We start from the raw sequence: 10,462 nt of genomic DNA on the forward strand, positions 1-10,462 counted from the left end.
TTAAAAACTCAGTACTAGGGCGAAGGTGGCAAATGGCACAACAGGTTCTTTCCTTTTTTACGGATAGAATCAACTATTGTTCAAGAAGCCCATGTAGGCAAAAACCTGAAAGATTCTCTTCTCTTTAGTCGAAAGCACAGTCCAGGGGGGTCTTTGGCCGAGCAAAAAAAAGGTCGGTTCACCCCCTTTCTAGGCCATTGATGAAACTTAAAATTAATAATTTATTATATGTTAAAAACTATATTTTAAAATTTAAGTTTCATTAAAATTATAAAATTATGTTATTTTAGTATTGTTTGTTTATATTTAAATTTCTTACTAAATATGTTTTATTATGAATCGAAGAAACCTCCACCATTTCCTCATGCATTAACAAATCATAAAAAACAAAAAAATGATTCTAATATCTATGAAGTTTTTAAACAAGTAAAGATAAATATTCAATTATTAGATGCTATTAAACAAGTACTTTCATATGCAAAATTTTTAAAAGACTTATGTACTGTGTAGAGAAAATTGCATGTGAAGAAGAAAGCATTCTTGGCTGAACAAGTAAGTTCTATTCTTCAAAATAATTCTAGTTTAAAATATAAAGATCCTGGTTGTCCAACAATTTCATGTATTATTGGAGAAAATAAAATTAAAAAAGCTTTGTTAGATTTGGGAGCAAGTGTGAATTTAATTCCTTATTCAGTTTATGAAAAACTTAATTTAGGAGAATTAAAACCCACTTCTGTTACTCTTTTACTGGCGGATAGGTCAATCAAAATACCTAGAGGTATTGTAGAAGATGTGTTGGTTCAAGTTGATAAATTCATATATCNCATTCGAATTGAAATATGTATTTCTTGGTAAAAATAAAACATTTCATGTTGTAATTTCTTCCATTCTTCTACCGAATCAAGAAGAAGATTTAATTAAATTACTTAAAAAATATAAAAATGCAATTGGATGGACTTTGAAAGATATAAAAGGTATAAATCCTTTAATTTGCTTACATAAAATTCATTTGGAAGAAAATACTAAAACATATCAACAACCACAAAGAAGGTTAAATCCTCATATGAAGGAAGTTGTTAAGAATGAAGTATTAAAACTATTAGACGCTGGAATTATCTATCCAATCTCAGATAGTAAATAGGTAAGTCCAACACAAGTAGTACCTAAAAATTCAGGCATCACTGTTCTAAAAAATGAAAATAGAGAGTTATTACAAGCTAGGATTCCATCTAGTTGACGTATGAGTATTGATTATAGAAAATTAAATGATTCAACTAGAAAAGATCATTTCTCAATACCATTTTTAGATCAAATTCTAGAAAAAGTAGCAGGAAATTCTTATTACTGTTTTCTTGATGTGTATTCTGGGTATTATCAAATACCTATATCATTAGAAGATCAAGAAAAAACTACTTTCACTTGTCCTTTCGGAACTTTTGCATTTAAAAGAATGCCATTTGGTTTATGTAATGCTCCGGCTACTTTTCAATTCCTTTTTCAAATTAGTTTCCACCATTAACAAGGTAGATCCACTCTAATTTTGCACTAGAAAAATTAGAGCATTTTTCTTTGAGAAGTGTGTGCTTTCATCAACAATTGAAGAAAGAAAAATGGAGAATTTTTGGCTTCAAATTTTCGTCCAAAGGGGGGGAGGAGAGAAGGGAAGACTTTTCTTGGTTGTGGAAAAAGTTAAAGCCAAAAAGTTGCATGACAAGCCTTGAACATTGAAAAAGTTGTCTCCCAACTCTTCACCTCCCCATGCACATTTTATTTGGGCTTGTAAAAATTACAAGGCCCATGGACTTTAATTTAATTGTCTCAAACAAATTTGAGACCAATTAAACCTTACTTGATATTACTCAAGCCCACTAGTTTAATAATTATTTCTAATTGGGCTCTACAAGGCCCAATGTTGTTTAATTAATCCAACACTTGAATTAATTTAATTATTTGGACTCAATTAGGTCCACTAGTGTTTAATTAATTCAACACTTGAATTAATTTAATTTAGTCCATAATAATGTATATGAAAATCACAATTTTAAAATACATTACTCGTTTGGCTAAGTTTTAATTTAGGAACACTTCCTCAAATTAAAAGTTACATTCTTTTTATAGAAGTCATACTTCTATTTTATTTACACTTATAAACTCTTTTATAAGCCGTTCAACACATTGAACTATTTTACTTCTCAACAGGATCTAGAAAGTTAGCACTTGTGTGACCCTCAATGGTTCATTGATACAACTAGTCGTGGGTTCACATCTCCATGTGATTCGGACTAAACATGTCCTTATACGAGCATACCTCAATTGCTTCATTCTTACTTATCAACTCCTTGATAATAAGAACGTCAGAACTCAAGTCTGATAGTACCCAACCAATCATGTTAAACGCCTAGCAGCGTCGCTTAAATGATTACCTAGGTATCAAATGATAGTTCCAGCAAGAACCATTCAATTATGGTTAGCGTACAGTACGGTCCCTTCAACTCATATATCCCGACCGAATCGACAACTATTGGTATATCGAGAGTTGTCAATGAATCGATACTATGTGTCATGTCGTAGTTGCATCGATGGTGTAATCTATGAAACCCCTTTCATAATTACCACCATACTCTGATAAGAGATTTCAAACTACATACACATAAGATATCCATACCCGAAGGTAAGCGGTGAATCCCCGACTACAATGCATCGACTCCTATATGTTTCGACAAAACACCCAACCTTGCCACCTGATTACCCCTTGAGAGTTGGTAAACAAGTCAAAGTGCAATGCTAGCACATAGAGTCTCAATGTTGTCCCGGGTCATAAGGACTAATGGTGTACAACCATAAACCAGTACGTTTCCACTCGATAAGTGAGAACCACTTGGAAAGTCCTTTATGGAGGGTTGTTCAATGCACTCTACCAAGAGCACCTATCTGCATGTTCGGACATCACAATGTCCCCTACCAATGAAACATGGTACTCACATCGCAGATACTAGTCTCAAGCTCGAGCGGCCTATATCCTTCTTAGCGGCGGCTGAATCGACTAGGAACCGTTTAGAATATACAGTATTCCAAATATGAGTTTCATGATACTCATCATATGAGCATCTCATATTCTTTCTACTATTTGTATATTCAAGGGCTTTATCTATGCAACTAGCATGGGTATATAGATAAAGATGTGCCAAAACAATAATTTCAAATATTATTAAAATAAAGATTGCTTATACATAGAGTTTCATTGTGAACACTCGGCCAACACTTGGCTCGACGTGCACCTACTCTAACAATCTCCCACTTGCACTAGAGCCAACTACCCATATACTTCAAACCAATTGATTCGCGATGCATCTCGAATAATGGTTCAGGTAAAGGCTTAGCTAGTGGATCAGCAACATTATCTGCGGAGCCGACTTAGTCGATAGACACTTCTCTTTCCACAATCTCTCCGAGGATGTGGTACTTTCTCAATACTTGTTTGGATTTCTGATGAGACCTTGGCTCCTTTGCCTGAGCTATGGCTCCCGTGTTTCACAAAACACCGGGATAGGAGCAACTCCATTAGGAATGACGTCCAACGCTTGGACGAAATTCCTTATCCAAACAGCCTCCTTTGCTGCATCCGATGCAGCAATGTATTCGGCCTCAGTGGTGGAATCCGCAGTACTGTCTCGCTTGGAACTCTTCCAAGAGACAGCAGCACCAATGAGCATGAATACGAACCTAGAGGTTGACTTTGAGTCATCGATATCGCTTTGGAAGCTAGAGTCGGTATAGCCTTCCAATTTCAGTTCTCCACCCCATAGACCAATAACAACTTACTGGTCCTTCTCAATTACTTGAGGATGTCTTTCACAGTTTTCAAGTGTGGAAGACCAGGGTTCGATTGATATCTATACACTACACTTAGTGCTAAAACCACGTCAGGACGTGTAGATATCATCCCATACATGATGCTACCAATCGCAGATGCATAAGGAATGCTCGTCATCGCCGCTATCTCTGCATCAGTCTTGGGAGACATAGACATGGATAGGGACACGCCATGACACATTGGTAGATGTCCTCTCTAGGACTCATCCATCGAGAACCGCTTCACGATGGTATCATGTATGTGGACTGGGTGATACCAAGCAATCTTCTTGAACTATCTCTATAGATCTGTATTCCCAATACAAAAGATGCTTCACCCAAGTCCTGCATCGAGAACTTACTCGCTAACCATATCTTAGTTGATTGCAACATTCCTACATCATTCCCAATGAGTAGAATGTCATCAACATAAAGCACAAGGAATGTCACCACACTCCCACTGACCTTCTTATACACACAGGGTTCCTCAGGATTCTTAGTAAAACCAAACTCTTTGATTGTATTATCGAATATGAGGTTCCAACTCCTAGATGCCTGCTTTAGACCATAAATAGATCTCTGAAGTTTGCATACCATATGCTCACTTCCGATAGATGTAAACCTTTCAGGTTGAGACATGTAAATCACTTTCTTAAAATCCCTATTAAGAAAGACTGTCTTGACATCCATCTGCCATATCTCATGGTCATACCATGCAGCCATGGCTAGCAATATCCTTATAGACTTGAACATTGCAATTGGAGAAAAGGTTTCCTCAAAGTCAACTCCTTGTCTTTGAGTATATCCTTTTGCCACCAATCGCTCCTTGAAGGTCAATACCTTCCCATCCGCCCCAAGTCCCTATGGGAACCGTTCCCTCAGGTGGATCCATAAGATCCCACACTTGGTTCGAATGCATGGAATTCATCTCAGATTCCATTGCTTCAAGCCACTTGGATGAATCGGCATCAGATAACGCTTCCTTGAAGGTCCTTGGATCACATCCATGGATAGGCTCATCATGGCCCTCTTCAAGAAGCAGACCATACCTCATAGGTGGTCTCGAGACTCTCTCGGATCTTCTAGGAGCTTGTATCTCCTCTCTTGGCTCTTCGGGTGTGGGTTCTACAATTGTGGGTGTCTCTCGAACCTCTTCGAGTTCTATCATCTCCCCTTTTCTATCCAATAGAAATTCCTTTTCCAAAAAGGTTGCATTCCTAGAAACAAACACCTTTGTTTCTTGGGGATGATAGAAATAATATCCAACTGAATTCCTTGGATATCCCACAAAGTAACATAAAATGGATCGACTATCCAATTTATCTCCCACTACCTGCTTCACATAAGCAGGGCATCCCCATATTCTAAGATAAGAATATTTGGGAGGTTTACCCATCCATATCTCATATGGAGTCTTATCAACTGCCTTTGAATGGACATTGTTCAACAACAGTGCCGCTGTCTCAAGCGCATATCCCCAAAAGGATGGCGGCAACTCCGTGAACCCCATCATAGACCGAACCATGTCCATCAAAGTCCGATTACGACGCTCCGAAACACCATTCAATTGTGGTGTAGAGGGCAGAGTCCACTGCGAGAGAATCCCATTCTCCCTAAGATACTCTTGGAACTCGGCACTCAAGTACTCACCACCTCGATCTGATCGAAGTGCCTTGATGCTTCGTCCCAATTGTTTATCTATTTCACTTCTGAATTATTTTAACCTTTCAAAGGCTTCAGACTTGTATTTCATCAAATACACATACCCATACCTCGAAAAGTCATCGGTAAAGGTGATGAAGTAGGCATGTCCATGCTTAGTGGTGATGCTAAGCGGACCGCACACATCGGTATGGATCAAATCCAATAACCCTTTGGCTTGCTCCACATGGCCCTTAAAGGGAATTTTAGTCATCTTTCCTTTCAGACAAGATTCACAAGTCGTGAGAGCATTAATATCAGACATATCAAACATGCCCACTCCCACTAGCTTGTTCATCCTTCTTAGGGAAATATGTCCTAATCGAGCATTCCATAATTGTGCCGAATTTAAAGTATCTTGTTTTCGCTTGTTTGTTGTTGTTATTGCTTGAACATTGTTTAGTGAAATATCTTTCAATTTTAAGTTATAGAGATCGTTTTCAAGTTCTCCAGTACCAATTAAACATTCATTCTTGTAAATGTTAGAAATGGAAACAATGTTTTTAACCAAGTCAAGTACAAACAAAACATCTCTCAAAATCAACTTAAAATCATTGTTCAATTACAAGAAAACATCTCCTATGGCTTTGGCAGCAACCCTTGCTCCATTGCCCATCCTCAAGAAGGTCTCACCTTCTCTGAGCCTCCTACTTCTTCCCATCACCTGCAAATTATTACAGAGATGTGAGCCACAGCCGGTATCCAATACCCAAGAAGTAGAGTTAATTGAAACGTTTACTTCAATATAGAACATACCATTTCAAGAACTCTTATGGGCAAGATATTCCCTGCAGTTACGTCTCCAATGTCCAGGCTTCTTGCAGTGATGAAAAATATCAACGGTCTTGTCAGCCTTGACTGGAGTGGCTGCCACAGCGGGACTCGAAGTCTGCCTCTTCAAAGGCACGTTCTTCTTGGGACGTTGGAAAGAACGCTTCTTTCCCTTCCTAGGTGGACCGGTCTTCGTACCAGATGAAGAGCCCACATAAAGAATCGGCTTCTCTTTCTTGACGGTGGACTCAAAGGTCACAAGCATGTTCACCAACTCCTCAAGGGTAGGCTCCATCTTGTTCATGTTGAAGTTCACCACAAAAAGATCAAATGAGTTAGGCAATGACAACAGCAACACGTCGGTGGTCAACTCCGAAGGAAAAATCAGATCCATGCCAACGAGCTTAACCACGAGCCCAATCATCTTTAGGCCATGCTCATGGACCGAGGCCCCCTCTCGCATGCGCAAAGTGATTAGCTCCTTGACGGTAACATGCCTAAGAGGCCGAGTTTGCTCACCAAAGAGCTCCTTGAGGTGCAAATGAATGTCAGCAGCACTCTTTGCATCCTCAAAACGCCTCTGCAGCTCATCATTCATAGAAGCCCGCATATAACACTTGGCCTTCAAGTCATGGTCACACCAATCCTTGTAGGTCTGCAATTCCTCAGGAGTGCAGCTAGTCGGAGCCTCAACAGGGGGCGACTCAGTCAGTGTATATGCAATCCTTTCCGAGTTTAAGACGATTTTTAGGTTTCTTAGCCAAGTGAGATAATTAGGTCCGGTTACTACGTGTTTGTCGAGTATTGTAGATAGCGGGTTGCGAATCGAAGACATTGTCAAAAATTGTACTGAAAAGTAAAATAGATAAATGTTAATGACTATTTTAAAATATTTAGTAAGATATAAAGTATGGACTTTTACTTTATAAATTTTCGCTCCCACTGTTTTGACATTTTCACTACCCTCTAGTGAAAACGGGAAACTCCTTTCCTCAGTAGGTACGTAAGGTCCAATTAGCGAATTACGATCCCGAATAATATCAGCCAATCACAATTCCTAAAAGGTAGTTTCCAATTGCATCTCCATGCAACCCTCTACGTAAACTTTTGTCTCACGTTTGATTAGGACCCAATAATATGACGTCGTTCATCTTTACGTGTCAAGCCTTACCCATCGATTTTGAACCTTAGTGGACTGTCGCCATGAGTTCCCTCAATAATATGAGCCGAAATCATGGGAGTTCCACGTAGTTCACATCACCATGTCAATGGATGTCACAACTTTCCGGCACCCAGGGCCCCCCCAATAATATGAGCTGACCACCGAGCAATGGTAGCGTTCATCATGCACCCATTGTCGATGAAAGACATGAAAATTATAAACAACTTTATAATTCCTTTTTTCGGGCTTGATATTAATTTTGAATCTTATTCAAAATGAGGGTTTTTAATTTTGAAAGGTCTCATCATTAATTTTATTTAAAAACTCGCCATGTTAGATCGTATGTTTGCCGGATTCATGCAACTTTGTTATTATCATAATAATAACACACATACTCATTATTTATAACATATCATGCATATATTATAAACAGTAAACAAAACAAGGATGATCAATCGCCCCAAAATTAATGGCCCGTTTGAGCTAAACACGGGCCTAGGTCAAATCCTAGGGAAATGTATGTGATGCAAATGCAACTATTACATTAGCTTCCAATATTTACATGTCTTCGATCTTCATAATCATCAAGGCCACCATCTTCCAATATTGATCTTCCACTATACTAATATTTACAAATAAATATCCATGGCAAATAGGGATACATCTCATGGGGTGGGAACGGGCCATAAACCAAGCCCACTTTAAATTTGATAATTATTACAATCATTCAATTCAAAATATCCTAGCATACACCTAGCAAATTGGGCTTGGGCTTTTGATCATCCTTCATGCATAATATCATATATCATACACCATCAATTAATTATCACAATAATTAATTGATCCAATATTATATATCTTGATCCAATCACTAACTGCCATGATTATAAACTAAATTAACAAAGTATACAAACACCTTTGTCTACTTTCTAATTAATTTATTTATAACCGAATTTCTTGTGAATCACAATTTACTATAAATAATTAAAGTCCAACTTCAATTATTTATTTCATGAGAAAATATTTGCAACTTTTGTAATTTTAAAGTTAAAGGCCCAAAAACAAATTTTTCACCAAAAACATTTTGGCCCATTTAAAATTCACAAATATGTTAGCCATTTAATGGCCCAACAACATCAAGGCCCATGACACTTTGATAATCCAAAACACTTTTGGAAACCCTAGTCGTCATCGCCGTCGCCGGAGCTCTGTCGCCGGATTCTGGCCAACATGCCAAAATTTTTTTTAATTAAACATAGGGGCTGTTCGGACAGCCCCTCGGGCAACCCGAGCTGCCCGAAATGGGCAGCAACATGCTGTCCGTTTTCTCCCCTTCCATGACCTTGATTTTTGTTGCAAAAAATTATCTCATGCGGTTAGAAATCAACCTCAACATAATATTATGTATTTGCTACACCAAAATCGTAACCATAGCTCGGATACCACTTGAAAGAGGATCGGTTACAGTGCCCGAATGCGCAACGGAAGTTTAAAATAAAAATTTTTGAAGGAAAATTTTCGGCCACCACATTTTTCAAGTGTAGCAAATACAAAAACACAATATGACATTCATAGGATGTTTTAGAAAATATATCTATCAATCACAATGGATTGATGATGGCTCCAACTTAGTTGTCAAACAACTAAGCTCTTCAAAGGATGATAATGTACAAGCTTCACCTTTCTTTTGGACTCCTTTCTTCAAATTAGGTCCACCACTAACAAGGTAGATCCACTCTAATTTTGCACTAGAAAAATTAGAGCATTTTTCTTTGAGAAGTGTGTGCTTTCATCAACAATTGAAGAAAGAAAAATGGAGAATTTTTAGCTTCAAATTTTTGTCCAAAGGGGGGGGGAGGAGAGAAGGGAAGACTTTTCTTGGTTGTGGAAAAAGTTAAAGCCAAAAAGTTGCATGCCAAACCTTGAACATTGAAAAAGTTGTCTCCCAACTCTTCACCTCCCCATGCACATTTTATTTGGGCTTGTAAAAATTACAAGGCCCATGGACTTTAATTTAATTGTCTCAAACAAATTTGAGACCAATTAAACCTTACTTGATTTTACTCAAATCCACTAGTTTAATAATTATTTCTAATTGGGCTCTACAAGGCCCAATGTTGTTTAATTAATCCAACACTTGAATTAAATTAATTATTTGGGCTCTACTAGGTCCACTAGTGTTTAATTAATTCAACACTTGAATTAATTTAACTTAGTCCATAATAATGTATATGAAAATCACAATTTTCAAATACATTACTCGTTTGGCTAACTTTTAATTTAGGAACACTTCCTGAAATTAAAAGTTACATTCTCCTTATAGAAGTCATACTTCTATTTTATTTACACTTATAAACTCTTTTATAAGCCGTTCAACACATTGAACAATTTTACTTCTCAACGGGATCTAGAAAGTTAGCACTTGTGTGACCGTCAATGGTTCATTGATACAACTAGCCGTGGGTTCACATCTCCATGTGATTCGAACTAAACATGTCCTTATACGAGCATACCCCAATTGCTCTATTCTTACTTATCAACTCCTTGATAATAAGAACGTCAGAACTCAAGTTTGATAGTACCCAACCAATCATGTTAAACGCCTAGCAGCATCGCTTACATGATTCCCTAGGTATCAAATGATAGTGCCTGTAAGAACCATTCTGTAAAGCCCAAATTCAGTACGCGTATAACCATGCATTTATTTAATTATTAAACCATTTAATTAATTTTAAATGAGTTTTAGCCATGCATGATTTATTTAAATGCATTATTTTAAATTATTCAGGATTATGTGATGCACGTTAAAATATTTTTCGAGTTTCATGTTTCAGGAGATTATTCTATGCGGGATCGAGAAAAAGACCGGTGACGATTTTGGCAATTTAAAATGTTGTATTTTATTTTAAGTTGAGGACGGTGCATTTTCTAAATAATTTATAGAGTTTTAGTATTTTAAGAGCCTAATATATTGAT

The sequence above is a fragment of the Primulina huaijiensis genome, unplaced genomic scaffold (genome assembly GCF_012295235.1).
Source record: "Primulina huaijiensis isolate GDHJ02 unplaced genomic scaffold, ASM1229523v2 scaffold27961, whole genome shotgun sequence".
Classification (NCBI taxonomy): Eukaryota; Viridiplantae; Streptophyta; class Magnoliopsida; order Lamiales; family Gesneriaceae; genus Primulina; species Primulina huaijiensis.